General features: G+C 42.3%; 1 protein-coding gene across 1 annotated transcript in view; it reads left to right on the top strand.

The window, feature by feature from the left end:
• DPYD (dihydropyrimidine dehydrogenase) overlaps positions 1 to 18,300 on the top strand; it is a 652,845-nt gene that overhangs the window by 329,036 nt on the left and 305,509 nt on the right. The window lies entirely within an intron of this gene.

Below are 18,300 nucleotides of genomic sequence, written 5' to 3'. Positions count from 1 at the left end.
GCCAGCTGGGTGACCTTGGGCTAATCACAGCTTCTTGGAGCTCTCTCAGCCCCGCCTACCTCACAGGGTATTTGTTGTGAGGGGGGAAGGGCAAGGAGATTGTAAGCCCCTTTGAGTCTCCTGCAGGAGAGAAAGGGGGGATATAAATCCAAACGCCTCCTCCTCCTCCTCCTCCTCCAAATCCTTATTTGGTGCTATGATAAGAGGAGTGGATATGTCTTAAGAAAATAAATCTGTGAGCTCAGCAGGAAGTCTTCAGATACACCTAGGAAAAGAATAATCAAGTATAGTGTGATGGCTGGGCTGGAATCAGAGCAAGTTTGAAGATAAAATCTTAGATTTGTGAAAAGGATTGCTTTTAAAAAATATCCCATAGTACACTAAAATGAGTAATCCAAGACTTTGGGGTGATTGACTAGCATAGGTTTAGTAGAAATCTTTTAGCCTGCTCTTCCCCTCAGTAATATGACTGGTCCTGAAAATGTGCTCCCAATGTGCAGGAAAAAGGCTACAAACTGTTAGCCTAGAATGACTATTTGTTCCAGGAAATCTGCGCCTTAACAGTATTTGTCAGGCTTCTGTACTCTTGTGTTCATTCCAAAGGGTGAAGAGTATAGAGCAGGGGTAGGGAACCTTTAACACTCAAAGAGCCATTTGGACCCGTTTTCCACGGGAAAAGAAAACACTTGGAGCCGCAAATAATTTTTGACATTTAAAATAAAGATAACACTATATATATTGGGTTTTTTTACCTTTTACTCCACTCATGCTGAGAAGCGCATGGATGCGTCCGCCCTGCTGCCTGCAGGACAGGCAAGGATGGATCCAGTGAAGCTCACAGGCCTTACCGCCAGCCTTGCACGAGGAGAGCGCCAGCCCTGCTCCAATGGGGCGAAGTGAGAAGGAAAGCCTGGCTGACGTGACCCAGCCCGACCCATGGCGGGCAGTTAGTGCGCCATAGCCCTTCTGCCTGCCTGCTGGGGAGGCCCGGGCAAGGATGGGGCCGGCGGCTTGGCTCATTGAGCCACAGCGCAAGGGCAGAAGAGCCTCATGAGGCTCTCGAGCTGCAGGTTCCCTACCCCTGGTGTAGAGAAATCTGTGCAAGTAAAGGTGTAGACAGCATTATACCTTTCAATTATTTCACCTGGTGTTCTGCATCTAGTTACCTGTCTTCTGAGCATTCCAAGTTATTTGGGAGTAGTAGGATTTATACTGAGTTATTTAAGATATGTTCTTGTAATCCTCTTGACAGCTTTTCATATAGATTTAATATGGTTCAAGACTGGCATATAATTACATAAATACATTAAAACATAAAATTTTTGCAGTGTTAAAAGAATCCTATACAGTAGTTTTAAAATAGAATTGAAATATAACTGCTAAGATACTTCCTGGGGCTGGCTGTACCATGATTTCCTTATCTTGGAGACCAACCATCCAAATTTTGCCAGACTACTTTGGATGATTTTACCCATGAAGATGGCTAATCTTCTATGCCACCACAATCCAACCAGGTGCTGGTGGGACAGTGCTGGATGATGTTACCCAGTTTAACAGTAGAAGAACGTATTTTTAAGGGAATCTCCACCAGCTGCTAAGAGTGTAACAGCACACAAATATCTTTAAAATGGTGATGGGGAAAATAACTCAGCTTGGCAATCCTTTGGGGAAATGGCTCACTTAGCAATGCGAGAGGCAGACTGGGAGGGGATCTTTTAGACTATGTATATGGGGAAATATAGCATGGCGCATTCCGCAGAGTAACACAAGGAGTCCAAATTGAGTTTAAAATGTTTATATAAATTTGGTTTCAAACACACATACAGGAAGATATGGAGGCACATATACAAAAGTTCCTAGAGGTATAAAAAGGTGAGAAAAAATAGGTTTGGATGATAGAGAGGGAATTGGGAAGGCAGCAGGGAGATACGTTACCTAATGGTTCCAATGCAGCAGACGAAGTAGAAGGCAGGGACTCTATGCCAGCACAGAGATCCCGTAGAAGGACGATATCATGTCTCACACCAACTTGACCAAGGAAGGTTCAGGTTAGAAATTAGCAATGAGCTTAAGGTGAGCAGGGCTTTTATAGGGTGGATCACTAGTTTGGCGGGAAAAGAGACCCTTTGCATTAGGTTTTGTTTCTTCAGCTGTGCTGGTTTACAAGGGCTGAGCTAATCAGTGGCTCTATCCTAAACCCAGGGGTTGGTAGCCAATTGTTTTCTTGATTATATTAGCAACACCTTGAATAGGTTGTCAGAAGAGCAAGTCTCTGGCTATTGTAATTTAGCTGAGGTAGAGAGATTAAATCAGGGATGGGAGCATTTAGGAGCTTTTAGGAACAGCTGAAGGGAAGGAAGGTTGCAACATCTCAATTCAAGGGATATTTCACATTTGCAACTCTGTTGACTGTAGCTCTGGCTTGGGTGTGGACATCAAGGAGCAAATGAGTAGATTTATTTTCTACTGACTGTTTGCTATTTCTTAGGCTTGCTGTCAGCCCATTTTATCCTGCGTCACACCATATATATTTGTTAGCCTTAATATAACTTCAGAAATATATCTCACATATACCTTGTATTTATAAATATCCCGGCTTGGATGCGTGATTTAAGATGTGGGGTGGAAGGGGTACATAACAATGAACAGCAGATGGACAAGGCAAGATTTTTGAAGAAAAAAACTCAGCTCCAGGCCTTCATCTCACACAAACCTTGATCCTACTGAGGACCAAGAGCATCAGGAATGTTAGCGAAAAGGGGGAGGAAGCTTAGACTTGGTGGTAGCCAATTTCTATTCAGGGATGAGGGTCTGAAGCCCAAGGGATTGGGGGAAAGGATTTTTTCTTTAGTTTGGCCCACTAGAAATGGGAAGTCAGGTTAGCTAACTCCTGTTTGGGAATTCCCCACCACCAGCTATAGGACTGTTTGGCCCATTTTGTGTCCAGTCACCATTTCAGTGTTTTGCATATCAAATTGCTAATAAGCATTTCATTCCAAAGTTATTAGTAGGAAGCATTCTGGATCTAGTAAGAGTCTTGAATTCCTCTTTCATCATACCACTGCCTGCTCCTGAAAACACTAGACTTTTAAAAATGTTAGGAAAAATGAATAAATATGGCATGGTCTGGAATACAGGCTACCTCTTTATCAATGGAGGGGGAATGGCTCTTAGCAGGTTCAAAATTCCTCATCAATTGAATGATATTGATCCTCCAGCCATTTTTTTAAAAAAATAATTCACTATTTGTTTAGAAAAAGGCAAATGTGGTCTCTATCACACTTGGCTAGTCATTAAGTAGTAGAACTTTGGTCCCCCAAGCTCTTCTGTGGCACAGCATGTCAAACAAATAGCACCTAACTTCATTCTCTGGAAGGGAGTTTAGCCTCATCATGTCTTCTGTTTGGGGCTGTTCATGGAGTTGATCAACACAACAGCAAAATGTTTTCAGAGAATGCCAAAAGATCTGATAACTGTGATATGTCACCAGCTGTATTTATGTTGGGGTATTCCTGAACGTTGGTCATTTAGGCCCAGTTGTGTGAAGTGACCAGTTTCCTAGCAGTGGAAATTCAGACCTAGAGTCCTACTGCATTGCTTTTGCTGAAATTTCACATGCTCCATAAATGCTAGCTTTGGCCCCAGGCTGAGATCACTAAACTCATTTTCCCCTGTGACCTTTACAGATTTGTAGCCAGGATGTCATGAGAGAGGTTTGGAGCAATTTTCCACTTTATTTCCCTCCCCTCATTTTCAGCAGCTGTTTCTCCAGTTATCGTGCAAATATGTGCAGAACCCTTAAGCCCAGCAAATCATGATTCATGGCTAAGAGTTTCTGTTTTTTTTTAACCTGCCATAAGCAATACTGGGCAGTAGAAAATTAAGAGTGAAACTAAGAATCAAGATGAAAAGTAGGGTGGGAAGTAGTGTTGTCTTTCCATTGCTGTCAGCCTTTTTTGGGGAAAAATCTTACTGCAGAATAAATTAATGTTCTTGATTTGACACCGGTGTGTGTCTGTGTCTGTGTCTGTGTCTGTGTCTGTGTCTGTGTCTGTGTATGCAGGCTGTATTAGATGCTAAAAGGGTCACTATCTTTTTTCTTTTTTTGTATGGACAGAGCTTCTGTTCCTTTTGTACCTACATAACATGTATGCATTTCATTTGCCTGCTAGAAGCAACTTCATCAGTTGAATTTCTGAGCATTATGCAGGGATAATGGCACAGGAGCACTGACAGGGAAAAGTTGGTGATAATGGATTTGGGTTTCAAAGACTCATTCAACAATAAAGCTTACTAGGTGATCACAAGTCAACCAGAGGTGTAGCTAGGGAAAATGGAGCCCGGTGCAAAATCTCTGCCCTCCCCCACTATGACAAAAGAACATTTTTTTGGCACCATGTCATCTCAAAGTCACAATCACATTATAGAACATGCCCCAACTCACAAATCTGGGCTCCCTAGTTGATGCTGTTGGGGGGGGGGGGAGATCCGCCCTGAAACGGCATCACTTTTAATGTTGTTTAGACTAGAGAGCCCAGATTCTTCTTTTAAATCCACCTTAAAGGGAGAATCTGGGTTCTCTAGTTTAAACAACATTGAAAGTGATGCTGTTTCAGGGAGGATTCCCCCCACCCCCCAAACAGCATCACTTTCAATGTTGGTTGTTGTGTGTTTTCCAGGCTGCGTGACCGTGGTCTGGTAGATCTTGTTCCTAATGTTTCACCTGCATCTGTGGCTGGCATCTTCAGAGGTGTATCACAGAGAGAACTGTGTTATACACTGTGTCCAGACTGTTATACACTGTGTCCAGACTTCTCTTTTTACAGACTTCTCTCTGATATACGCCTCTGAAGATGCCAGCCACAGATGCAGGCAAAACATTAGGAACAAGATCTACCAGACCTAGACCACACAGCCAGAAAACCCTCAACAACCAGTTGAATCCATCTGTGAAAGCCTTCGACAATACTTTCAATGTTTTTTTAATCTAGGGAGCCCTGATTTTCCCTTTAAATCCACTTAGAAGGGACCAGAAGAACCAGAATCTGGGGGAAAATTGAGGGTGCCTGTCAGGGGAGCAATGTTTAAGTTAGCAGTACCAAAATGTCAGGCTACTTTCAGGAGACTATCCTGATGATACCACCCAGGTTGAGTGAAGTTTGGTTCAGGGAGTCCAAAGTTATGGACCTTCAAAGGGAAGCCCCATCTACTATTAGCTCCCATTGGAAACAATAGGGGATGGGGCACCACTTTGGGGGCCCATAACTTTGGACCCCCTCAACCAACCTTTACCAATCCAGGCTGATATCATCAGGAGTGTCATCTGATGATAACCTGAAGTTTTGGTGCCGCTAGTCTAAAAACTGCGCTCTCTGCCGGCCGACAAAGTAAAAACACTAAAATATTTTTTAAAATACATTTTTTGATTTTGGCGCCCCCTGCAGGTGTGCGCCTGGTGCATCGTGCGCGCACACACACACCCCGTCCCCTGGTGGCTACGCCACTGAAGTCAACTCATAAGAAAATACTGAGATAATCCCTTGTATGGTACTCTGAGCTCCTTGGAGGAAACAAAGTAGATAGATAAAATAAATGGAATTATACCTGCTCCACTTCACAAGTCTTTTCTGTCTTTTGCTGAAACTGTTTTTTCTCCAGAGGAATCAACCACCCAAATAAATCAGGCTAGGAGTTAAGTTCCCATACTTTTTGAAAGATATTTTGATTCTGGCATGTGAATTCAGTGTTGAATGGAAAAGAACCACAGCCTCCTGGTGAAAAATGGTACTGCATCTCACACTTCTTTTTCATTCAGTTTAAAAGTGGAAATGTAATATTGGATTTATATTTGTTAAGATGATCGTGACATCCATAGGAGAACAAAATCTCTAAGATGCTGTTTCTTATCTGCATGATCTGTCTTCATAATGAGAATTTTGAAAATACACCAGCACTGAAATGTAATTTGGGAGCTGGTACTTTACCACAATGTGCTTACCCATCACCCATCTCTGTGTTATTTCCCCCACTGCTTTTTTCCTATTATTAACCATTTGCTTTAATCAGACAGTTGCTATTAATGACTTTGTTTAATAATAATAAAAAATGTTTTAAATTGAGAAAATATCCAGTTTGTATAATAATAGTATGCGTGTGGGGGGGGGGGGAGGATTAAAGAAAGAATAGTTATGTTACAAAATAAATCTGCCCAGGTTTCCACGAAAAAATAAATAAATCAAAGTGCCACCTGCTGTGAAGATGAGGCATTAATCTCAACAGCAGGAAATAAAGGAGAAAAATACAAAAGCATAGACATTAAAGAAGTAATTAAAACACTTATCTCCATCAACATACATAGCAAACCAACAAAACAAAAACCTCACAAGCGCTAAAAAAAAATAAAAGAGGGAGAAGGGAGGGGGAACATATTTTATTGAACTTCACAATGGGAAGTTGCCCAGCTGCCAACATTTCAAGACATCTTCCAGTAGAAAAGGGAGGTCTTTTTAAATGCCACTTTCCAAAATGGTTGTCTGGTATCCTAATCACTGTCATCCTGACCTTGAGAGATACTGCTCACCTGCTATTCCTTGTGAAGTCTGCCATTCTCTTCATCTCCAAGGACCAAACCTTAATAACTCTACACCAAGTATCTACTTAGAGATGTCACTAGCTTTCTGTTTTCATTTTGTTCTAATTGACATGGATTTTAATAGCTAAAGGCTGGTGGTTTTTGGGGGGAGGGGGGAGGGATTATCAGTTGCAGGCTTCCTTTTTGTGGAATTTTTCCCACAAGAGGCAATCTGTGCCTCTCCTATGAAATATTCTTGTTTGCGAAAGAACAGCATAAATATTCATTTTTCGGCACTTAAAGCAAACTTTACCTGTAATTCTTTTTCATGCGCTTCCCATCAGAGAACATCCTACAGGCATTACCTGTCACATCCAGTGGCCCAAACTATCAGTCACTGACATCAGCTTGCTGAGTGGTGACATCGTGAGTCCTAGGGCTTTTCCTTACAAAGTCTTCAATCACAAAAATTTGTTCTCAAATAAATATATTTAATGAATGAGGGGGATGAGGCTGTGTCTTTGAGCATGAATAAATATTTTATGCTTAAATTGCAAAATGTCTACAATGTACTGTGAAGTCTACAGATTTTCTCTAGAATGCAGGTCCATTTTTTTCCTTGGGGGTTGGAGGAAGAAAACCTGTTTAATATGGGACTACTTTGAGAGGAAATGTATGTTTTGATATGCATGGTATTTTAATACTGCATTGCTTTTATAATAGCATAAGGAAATAAGTCCTAATGCTGTTTGCAAGCAAATGCTTTACCTGAAAGCAAAAATGTTAATATTATAAATGGTACATGTTTCTGCTTATAACAAATTGCTGTGTGTTTCAAAGTGTGTGTTTAATATCTAAGGGGAATTTTAATTTCTCCAAACTAGAGATATGTGGAAATGCTTTTTGCATGCTATCTTGGTGATTATTTTTGACCAATTTTCATTGCTGATGTCCTCAATTCAGAAGCATATGTCACTTTTATACTATTGTTATGCTATTAAATGAAATAGATGCAAACTGGGCATCAATTTTAATGACAATGGCTTGTATCCAGTAGGATCTGCTGATGGAGTGAGTTGGAATAGTCTACTTTTCCTTCGGCCTGCCCAGTTTTTTTCCTGGGAGTCAGTGGACTATCAGGAGCAGCATAAGGAGCAAAGAGGTTGTTCAGGGTAGGAGAAGAGAATTGGTGGAAGAGCCCTTTGGCATGACTGACTATAAGCTAATGATCCTACAACTCCACACACTAAAGTCTGAAATCTTTTTTCCAGCCTGAAAAGCCTTCCTCATCTGCTATAGGAAGTACTGAAAGAAGGGGTGGGAGGTTTCAAACTTTGCTGAGCAGAGTTCTAGAATGTGTGCTAATCTTTTATTAGTGTAGTTGGGGTTTTATTAATATGGTTGGGGTTTCATCTTGAGCTGAGAGAAATAGCAGAAAGTAGATAATTTGAATTAAACAGCAACATCCTTCAAACCACTCAATTGAGTTTTTGAGGAAGCGAAAGCTTTTCATGATAAGATGCTTATGCAAACTGAATTTGATTGTCTTTTTTATTAGCTCCCTCCCTTTTGGGGCACATTAAGTACCTAACTTCCATCTGTTTCTGGCAAATTTATTGTTAGCAATAATTTTAGGCAGGCGTTCTTACAGTACCCCACAACTAATCTTAGACAGTTACAATATATGTGGATTGGGGACTTTTGGGCTATGGCATTTATGCTAAGCTAACTCACATTTACCTAAAACCACTGTGAGAGGTTATCTGGGGATTTGGAGGGAGGTGCCACTAATATACAAATGGCACTCAGCTCTGTTTCTCCTGAACAGCTACACCAGGTTAGCCTGTTGGAGTCCTGAATAGATGCCAAAAGGTGGTAATGGAATGGATGAGGGCCAATACACTCAGTTCAATTCAGACAATATTGAGGTTCTATTGGACAATGAAGAAACTGCTTGGGGACTGCAGAGGGTATAGCAGTTCCCCTGAAATAACATGTTTCTAGTTTGAGGGGGCTACTAGATTCTGGCTTACTGTTGGAGACTCAGGTCTCCACCATGGTTTGTAGCACCTTTAATCAGCTCCAACTGGTTTGCTAATTTCAGCATTCCTCAATGAAGTGTGATTCATGCTGTGATCACACTCAGTTTAGATTGCTGTAATGCACTCTACCAAGGGCAGCATTTGAAAAAGGCTTGGAAACTTCAGTTGGTCAAAAATGTGGCAGGATCATATCACTCTGTGCTGAAAGATCTGCACTGGTTACCCATGTGTTTCTGGACACAATTCAAAATGTTGGTTTTTACCCTTAAGGCCCTAAATGTAAGGTACTTGAAGGAATGTCTCTTCCGCAGTTAAGACATGCCTCTCAAACCCTTCTCTCTGAACTCCTTGCCTTCAGAGCACATTGTGTGTTCCTAGGCAAATGAAGATAATAACTGAAAATCATTTAGCTATGTAAAAATGATTAAAAATTGAAATGTATACACTTCATGAATGTATTAGTGATTACCTACTTATGTTGATGTCTGTGATGTTCTAATGCCAAATAGACTAATTGTACCATTTGGCTAGTTTTGTTGTAATTTTGTTTACCAAATTAATCTGATTATTATTTTTTTTGCTGTAGCTCATTGCTGGAAATCTATCATTAGCTTTTTGATAGTAAATAGATGGAGTGTTGTGGGGTTTCCAGGCTGTATGACCGTGTTTCAGTAGCATTTTCCACTGACGTTTTGCTTGCATCTGTGGCTGGCATCTTCAGAAGGTCTGATGGTAGTAAAGCAAGTGGAGTATATTTACTTGTGGAAGGTCCAAGGTGGGAGAAAGAACCATTTTCATTGGTTAACAAGTGTAAAGGGTTCAGTTAGCAAGTGTGATTTGCATGTGTTGAGTGGAATCCACCCTTATTTTAGCATATGTAAGTAACTAAAATAGGTGGATTCCACTCAACACATGCAAATCACACTTGCTAATTGCATCCTTTATGCTTGTTAACCAATGCAAATAGTTCTTTCTCCCACCCTGGACATTCCTCAGGTATATATGCTCCACTTACTTTACTACCACCAGATAAATGACAGGTGTGTAGTTCGCTAATGTTGTCCCTTTTGTGATTCCTTGTGGGCCCTCACAAGATATTTAATGGCTAACTAAGATGATAGATATGGAATAGTAAATAAGGAAAAGGGGACAAGGAAAAATGTCAGAATATATATGTGGAGAGCATTTGTGTAAACATGTTTTAAAAGTCTGAATGTGAAGGTTGCAGTGTATGATCAAATTGGGATTCAGAGTGATGAAGCATCCCTTACTCCCATCTGGCTATGATTAGATCATTGTTTCATAAAGTTATCTGTACTCTTTAACATGGCAATGGCAATAAGGGAGATTATGTGTTAAAATCCATAATGGTCACGGAGGAAACATATACTGATAAAGGTTTCTAGTTAGAATATCAGAAAGATAACCATGCTTGATTGCCTGCAATATGAAAATGTGTCTACATAAATAGCAATGCACGCATCTGATATTGTTGATATTCTGCTGTCATAGCTGTCTGCAAAAAACAGCCAAATCCATCCTTTCGTTCAAGTCCAATCATTTCAGTGTACTGATACTAGGGATGTATTTGGCTGGTAACTGGTACACAGTGGTAAATCAGTGGAATTGTGTGCTCAGCTTTAACTCATTGTGAATCTGGGACCACTCATTCATGTCCAGTAATATGCCCAGAGTGTGGTTTTTCAAATTCCTATTTACACATTAAGGTGTTGGTCATGCTAATCTTACAGAAAGGAAAGGGAGATCTTTGGTTCAAATTTAACTATGGTCTCTGCACAAATGTTCAGAATGCTGTTTCAATACTATGCTTGCTGATGCAGAAGAGTTTAGTGTTGCTGTGGCATATGTATGGCTGATTCCACACAGGCAATAAGGGTTCATGGAACCCGTTTCAGTTAAGAACATAAGAACATAAGAACAAGCCAGCTGGATCAGACCAAAGTCCATCTAGTCCAGCATTCTGCTACTCGCAGTGGCCCACCAGGTGCCTTTGGGAGCTCACATGTAGGATGTGAACACAATGGCCTTCTGCGGCTGTTGCTCCCGATCACCTGGTCTGTTAAGGCATTTGCAATCTCAGATCAAGGAGGATCAAGATTGGTAGCCATAAATCGACTTCTCCTCCATAAATCTGTCCAAGCCCCTTTTAAAGCTATCCAGGTTAGTGGCCATCACCACCTCCTGTGGCAGCATATTCCAAACACCAATCACATGTTGCGTGAAGAAGTGTTTCCTTTTATTAGTCCTAATTCTTCCCCCCAGCATTTTCAATGAATGCCCCCTGGTTCCTGAAGTATTGTGAGAAAGAGAGAAAATTTCTCTCTCTTGGTCAACGATTTTTCTACTACCATGGCATACCTTTGTAGACTTCAATCTATATCCCCTCAAAGCCACCTCCTCTCCAAATCTAAATGAGTCCCAAACGCTGCAGTTTCTCCTCTCCTCCATAGGGAAGGTGCTCCAGTCCCTCAACATCATCCTGCTGTTGCCCTTTCTCTGCACTTTTTTTCATCTCCCTCCAATATCCTTTTTAGAGATCGCGGCGAACTCAGAACTGGACACCAGTGTACTCCGCAAGTAGCGTGTCGCACTCACTGCTTTATATAAGGCAATGACTATCTTTGCCTTTTTATTATCGAATTCCTTTCCCTGGTAACTTAATCCCCAGCATTGAGAGTTTGCCTTTACAGGCTTCTGCCATGCATTGAGTTGACATCTCTGCATGGAACTATCAACTAAGACGCCTAAATCCCTTTCCTCGGTCTGTGACTGATAGCACTGACCCCTGTAGCGGCTGTGTATGTGAAGTTTTGGATGTTTTGCCCCTATAAAGTGCATCACTCTCAATACCTCTCTTTAAGCATTTTGCTGCTTCACATTGAACTGCATTTGCCATTTCTTGAGCCCATAACTCTACCTAATTCTATCAAAGGTCCGGGCTTTGGAGTCCTCTTCGCCACAGAATCCTTTAGTGGTTCTGCTAAATTACACCCTACATGATGTTCTTGGTGTATCATCTGCAAACTTGGCCACCACGCTACCCACTTTACTTCCAGGTCATTTAGCAGAATTAGGTTAAAGAGCACTGGTCCCAAAACGGATCCTTGGGGGACACCACTCCCGACATCTCTCCATTGCTGAGAACTTCCCATTTTACACCCACTCTTTGTTTCCTGTTTCTCAAACCAGTTTTTTAATCCATAGGAGGGACTTCCCTCTATTATTCCTTCACATTGCTGAAAGATTTTCTCAACAGTGCCCTTCTGGTGAGGAACTTTGTCAAAAGAATCTTTTGGAAATCCAAAGTAAGAACCAATGTCCGCGGTGTCACCCCTGTCCACATGCCTGTTTTACACACCCTCAAAGAACTCCTAGTAAAGTTTTGGTAAGACCAAGATTTGCCTCTGCAAAAGCCATGCTGACTCTTTTCTCCAGCAGGTCTTGCTTTTCTCACATGCTTTATAATTTTATCTTTAATGATAGATTCTACTCAATTTACCAGGAACATGAATCGTCAAACTGACTGGCTCTGTAATTTCCTGGAGTCAAATCCCCTAGATCCCTTTCTTAAAGATTGGTGTGACATTGGCCATCTTCCAGTCTTCAGGGATTCGGAGGCCTGATTTCAGGGATAAGTTGCATATTAAAGTGAAGATCAGCAATTTTTTTGGCATTAGCTTGAGCTCTTACTAAGAACTCCTTTTGGGTGAATGCAATCTGGGCCAGGGATTTAGTAACGATACTAAGATTTAACATCAAAATGGCTGCCAGAACTTCTTCCTTTGTTCAAATACCACTATCTTCAGTAAGTTCCTCTCGGATTCGCCTCCACAAGAAGCTTGGTCTCAGGTGCAGGAATGTTCCTCACCTCCTCTTAGGTGAAGACAGATGCCAAAAGAATTCATTCAGCTTCTCTGCAATCTCCCTGCCATCTTTTTAGCACACCCTTTGTTCCTTTGTCATCTAACAGGCCTCACCACTGGCTTCCTTTCTTTGCTGGCTTCCTGCTTTTGATGTACTTGAAGAACGCTGTTTGTTGCTGGTCTTGATGTTGCAGCCATGCGTTCCTCATAATCCCTTTTTTGCCTCCCTTACAGCTAACTTGCTTCTCTTTTGCCACCATTTGTGTTCCCTCTCATATTCTTCATCCAGTCAAAACTGGACTTCCAGGCTTTTCTAAAAGACATTTTCTTTTTTTTCTGATAATTTCCTCAACTCCTCTCTTAAGGTAACCATGGTAGGCTTTCTTACTTGGACTGGGTGCTGCTCTTTTCTAACCTGTGGAACACATTCCCAGCTGGGAGCTTTTATTACTGTGTTTTAAATAACCTCCAAGCATCCTGGACAGTTTTGACTCTTCTTTGATTTTCCCCTTTCTCAGCTTCCTCGCATACTATCCTCCCTTTCATCTTTTGAGAAATTTCCCTTTCTGAAGGCGAAGATGTGGAACGCTTCTGGCATTAGTAGTTGCCACTGCTCAGTATGTTGAGATACTGGAATCTGCAACAGCATTGTGAGGTAAATACATGTTTCCTATCGGCTCAAACAACACTGATCTCTCCTGCACCAGGTCTGGGTCCCACATATAATTAGATCTAGGATCACCTCTTCCCTGGTTGGTTCCACAACCATCTGCTCTAAGCCACAGTCATTTTAGCATATCCAGGAATGCTCTCTCCTTACTATGACCTGAAACATAGCATTTTTCCAGTTTTATATATGGGGGATACAGTTAAAATCACCCATTACCACTACGATATTTGCTTTTGTTGGCCTCTCTAATTTCTTTTTTCCCATCTCTGTGAATCCTCTCTTGTGCACTTTGGTCTGGGGGACGATAATATATATTCCTAATATTAAACTGTCCTTCACACCTGGTATTGATAATCCACAGTGATTCTTGTAGGGGAACATCAGCTCCCCTTGCATTGTCTATTTTATGTGATACTATGTTTCTCTTTGATGTAAAAGAGCAACTCCGCACCCCCTAAATGCGCCCTGTCCTATCCTTTTCCTATAGAGGCAGCCTGTAGCTCTGGTATAACAGCATCCCACTGGTTCTCCTCATTCCACCATGTCTCTGGGTAATGCCCACTATATCAAAGTCCTCCTTCAAGAAACTCTGTACTCCTAGCTCCCTCACATTTTTAGGTTAGATGCTTCATTTTACTATTAGCATAGAGACACCTGTATACTCCTGCCCCTCTGTCCTTAACCTGGGATTTATGTGCTTTACCCTCGCCAAGTCTTTTGTAGGACACTATCGCCCTTGTCACATGCACACATTGCTATGTTCCTTGCTTGTATGTGGTTGGATTTAGAAAAACCTCCCTCTCTGTCTGCATCCCCATAGATGCACCTGTATTCCGAACCCGAAGTCACCTCAGCTCCTGGTCGGCTTTCCCCCGGTGATCAGTTTAAAAGCTGTTCTGCCACGGTTTTTATGTTGAGAGGCAGGAGCCTGGTTCCCCTTTGGTTAAGATTGAAGCCCGTCCTACGTTCAGGCAGCCTGCCTTGTCCCAAAGCAAGGTTCACCAGTTCCTGACAAATCTGAAACCCTCTGCCTTACACCACCTTCTCATCCACGCATTGAGACCCTGTATCTCCGCTTGCCCTAGCTTCATAGCCCACTCTGGGCGCTGCGGGAACGGGTTTGCGCATTTCTGCAGAATGCCACCTTTGGAGGTCCTGGACTCTCGAAAACCTGTTTCCCTAGCAGCCTAAATTTAGCTTCCAGAACCTCCCGGCTACGGCATTTCCCCTGGCTGGTTGGTGCCAATATGGACCTGCACAACTGCTGACTCCACCCCAGCACTGTACTAAAAGCCTATTCTAGACGAAGTGTAGACATCGCCAGTAACCTGTGCACCAGGGCAGGTGGGTGTCACCATGGTCAGTCTCGCCTCTCCACAAACCCAACTCTCTACATTTCTAATGATCGAATCACCCACTACAAGGAGCCCCCCACCTTTCCTGGTGGGGTATCCTCAGTGCTAGAGGATAGCTGATCACCAGTTAAGGAAGGGATCCCATCTAAGGGAGCATCTTCCCCACCTCAGACTGGCACCCTCCTGTCCCCAAGACCTTCATTCTCCAGTGACATCTGAAGAGATGTCACGCAGGGGAATGCGAGGACCCGGCTGTTAAGTCCTGAAAGCCTTGTCTGTCACCCTCTGTTGCCTCTCTTTTTCAGTTTCTCCAGGTCTGCGCCACCTTGGCTTCAAGAGAACGCTACCACGTTCCTTTGAGTTGCCAGGAGCTTCATTGCAGCGAGGGCACACCCAACAATTTAATTTCTGTCCTAGTGGCAGAGGAAGTCATACATGTGACACTCAGTGCAAAACACTGGAAAGCCCCTCCCCTGCTGGCTTTCTGCCTTCATAATCTGAATTTGTTTAGATATTTAAATATTAAGCTTTTAGCTTCAGTGCCCCCCTGGAGCTAGGCCTGCATGTGATACTATCACAATCATCAATATGTCGCTGCTTAATTTAAAACAACAAAAAAAATTAATTAAAATTGCGCAGCGCTTGTATGAGTCACTCCTGCTTGCTTTCCTGGCCAAGTCTTCTTCCCACTGCTGCTACTCCTCTCTGCTGGTTCCAGAGACTGAACTAAAGCCCCACCTCTCAGGACAAAAGCCCCACCTCTTAGGACAAAGAGGAACAAGAGATGAACTATTGTTAAATCCTCTCTGTTAAGCCCCACCTTCCAGATTCAGCAGCCTTAGCTCACAGGAGCCTTACAAGGAGAAAAAGAGATAACCCCTGTTAAAATACACTGTTTTAAAAGCTGTGGCTTTGAGAAAAGCCCTCCAAAATGAACACCAGCAGGTCACTCTGCTCTTCCTGACCAAGTCTTCTTCCCACTGCTGCTACTCCTCTCTCAGTTTCCTGTGCCACCATTTGCATGGGGGCTGCAGGGGCTAGACGGGATCACTGGGATCTTAAAGGCAGGAGGCAACACGGTTCACACAGAAACACTGTGTTTCTGTGTGAACCATTCAGCCAAGAATCCCTCCACCGAGAACCCACCCCCACTCAAAAATCCCCCACCTACCTGCATGGCATGGCAGCCACCTACTAGAGTATTCACTCTAATGGCAGTCACCTGGGGAATCCACTATCATGGTGGATGGAAGGGGGTGGGGACGGAATGCTTCCTGCTTGCTATAGTTCACACAGGCAAGCAGGAAGCGTTTGCAACCCAGGTTAAAGAAAAAAAGAGTTGCTAATTTTGCTGTTTTCATTTAACCAGAGTTATAACTAATAAAACGGCTGAGAAGCAATGGGGGGGGGGGAGCTGAGTTCTGTGGGAACTTCTACCCCCAAATGCTTTTAAACAGGGCCTTAAACCATTTTTCTTGGCCCGTGAAGAATCATCTGTAGTCATTGGAAGGTGTTCCTAATCTAGCAGTAATGGCAGAGAAAACACAAACATTCTCAGCCACTTGCACAATGATATAAACACCTATACAATCCCTCCCACAAGCTGTGCTGGAGAACTCTTAACTGCAACTCAGGATCTGGGCCATTACTTTCTTAATTGTACATAGTTACTTCTAATTTTTTTCCTTGTTAAAAACTGATTTAAAAGGACTTCTTAATGGCTTTGCTATTTAAAAACCATCATTTTTGTTTTCTTCTTAGTTTATTAATAAGCTTTCTTTCCCTCTAGAATTGCTTTTCCCCAGGGCTCACTAATGTTCTCTACTAACAAGCCTTTTTTAGATGTACCTCTGCTTTTATGTGTACATTCATGTGTACACGGAAGATATTTGATCAGACCACTAGTCAGTTTATCTAGTCCAGCTTCCACAGTTGTCATAACAGCTAGCCTTATGTTATTTATTTTAATATGTTCTATCCTGCATCCTCAGCCCTTCCAAGTTCACAAGTCAAAAGTGGAAGCTCATAGCTGGGGCATGGAGGCAAAAAAAAATCTCTCCCTCTTGTTGACCCCCAGTAACCTGCATTCAGAGGTGTACTGGCACAACCATCATGAATTGCCTTTAATTTCCTCATGAAACGGTCCCTTTTTCCAGTAATGTTTCATGTCTCTGCAAAACAATTCACAAAAGGGTCTATAGAAGTAGAATAAGTTGGACTCTTGCTTAAAAGACTGAAGAGGAAACCCAATTCTGTAACTTACTATCAACACATTTTGCCCAGGTGCTTCCAAAACCATCATTGGCAAGATGATGCAAATAGCACCCTTTGGGAGAATAAAAGATTTTAAATCTAAATAGGAACTGAGTGGAGTTAATGTGTGTCTATGTAAGCCTGCTTGTTGACAAGGCTGATCAATGTCTATGTGATGCAAATGGTTGGATGAGGAGCCAGATTGGCAAGAAAACCGCAGGGGAGAAGGCAATGGATGTGCCTTGGACCTGGCATCACCTCCCAGCCTGCCCGGCACTAACAGGCTGCAGAAATGTTTCACAGCTCTTTGGAGTCCAGGTTCCTTCCCCATCTTTGTTTCTGCCACCTGGAGCTGGTGGGAGTGGAGTGCATGGGAACAGATATGCTCCTGACTGTGGTGGGAACATGCCTTCCAGTGGCATATCTAGGGGAGACGAAGAGTCCATTTGACCCAGACACCACTTTCAAGTGTCACATGAGAGGTGACTTGGGCCAGTCTTCCCTTCCCCCCAGGAGCCAGCAGAGCCTGCTGCTCACTCAGCCACTGCTTCTTCCAAGTTTTGCCCACCACATCATCTACGTTCTTTCCCCCCCCCACTGCTTCTTTCAAGCGCTAGTTGCTGCTTCTTCCAAGTTCCTTCCCCCCAGCTCTCTGCTTCTTCTAAGTTCCACCCATCTGCTGCAATTTGAGGTGATGCAATTTCATTGACTCCCCAGGTGCCATTTTCTGCGGGTATGCTACTAATGCCTTCTTCCAAGCTGTACTTCTAATTCTTGGTGCTGCAAAATAAGTTTTGATTTGTGGAGTGTTCTAAGAATGAAGAGAATAGCCTGAATTATTGTTCATTTTTTTCATTCTTCTGTCTCTCAAATTTCAACACTATTTAAAAATTACCTGGGAATAGGAAAGACAGTGCCTTTGACTATAGACATAGGTTTCTGGAAACACAGGAGAGGTAAAACATCAAAGAGAAATTGGTACAAAGTGAGAAGATATTTAATGCCGAGTAAATGCAGAGTAAATACTTTATTAGTTTGAAAATATAGTATCTATATTAGTTTGAAAATATAGTATTCATACGCACGCACACACATACACACACACACACACAACACACACACACACACACACAGTTTTTATAGCTTTTGCGGGTGCTCATCATTTATAGAACTAGTTTAATGGGTGATATGGTAAATGATTCTTGGTGGTGAATGTGGCAGTCATCCAAGCATGTTGTTCAGATGGCTTGGATGTCACCTGTCTTTCTTGAAGCGCCTGTTTGCCTTTTCTTTCTTTTCTCATTCAGGCTACATGCGTTTTTGTGTTGTTGGGGAAGACTGGATTTTGTCATCATATGCCATTCAGTCCAAATATAGAAATATGATGATTCTGACATTCAGAAACTTGCTTGTTTTAGTGCCACTTGATGACTGGCTGAGTTAAAATTGTGTGTGTGTATGTGTGCATATATATAACTCACACTATCGATCGATCAATTGATCGATCAATCGATACACACACACA

This window comes from Sphaerodactylus townsendi, linkage group LG05, assembly GCF_021028975.2.
Source record: "Sphaerodactylus townsendi isolate TG3544 linkage group LG05, MPM_Stown_v2.3, whole genome shotgun sequence".
Lineage (NCBI taxonomy): Eukaryota > Metazoa > Chordata > Lepidosauria > Squamata > Sphaerodactylidae > Sphaerodactylus > Sphaerodactylus townsendi.
Note: the sequence above shows the minus strand (reverse complement) of the source record. Positions and strands in the feature narration are given on the sequence as shown.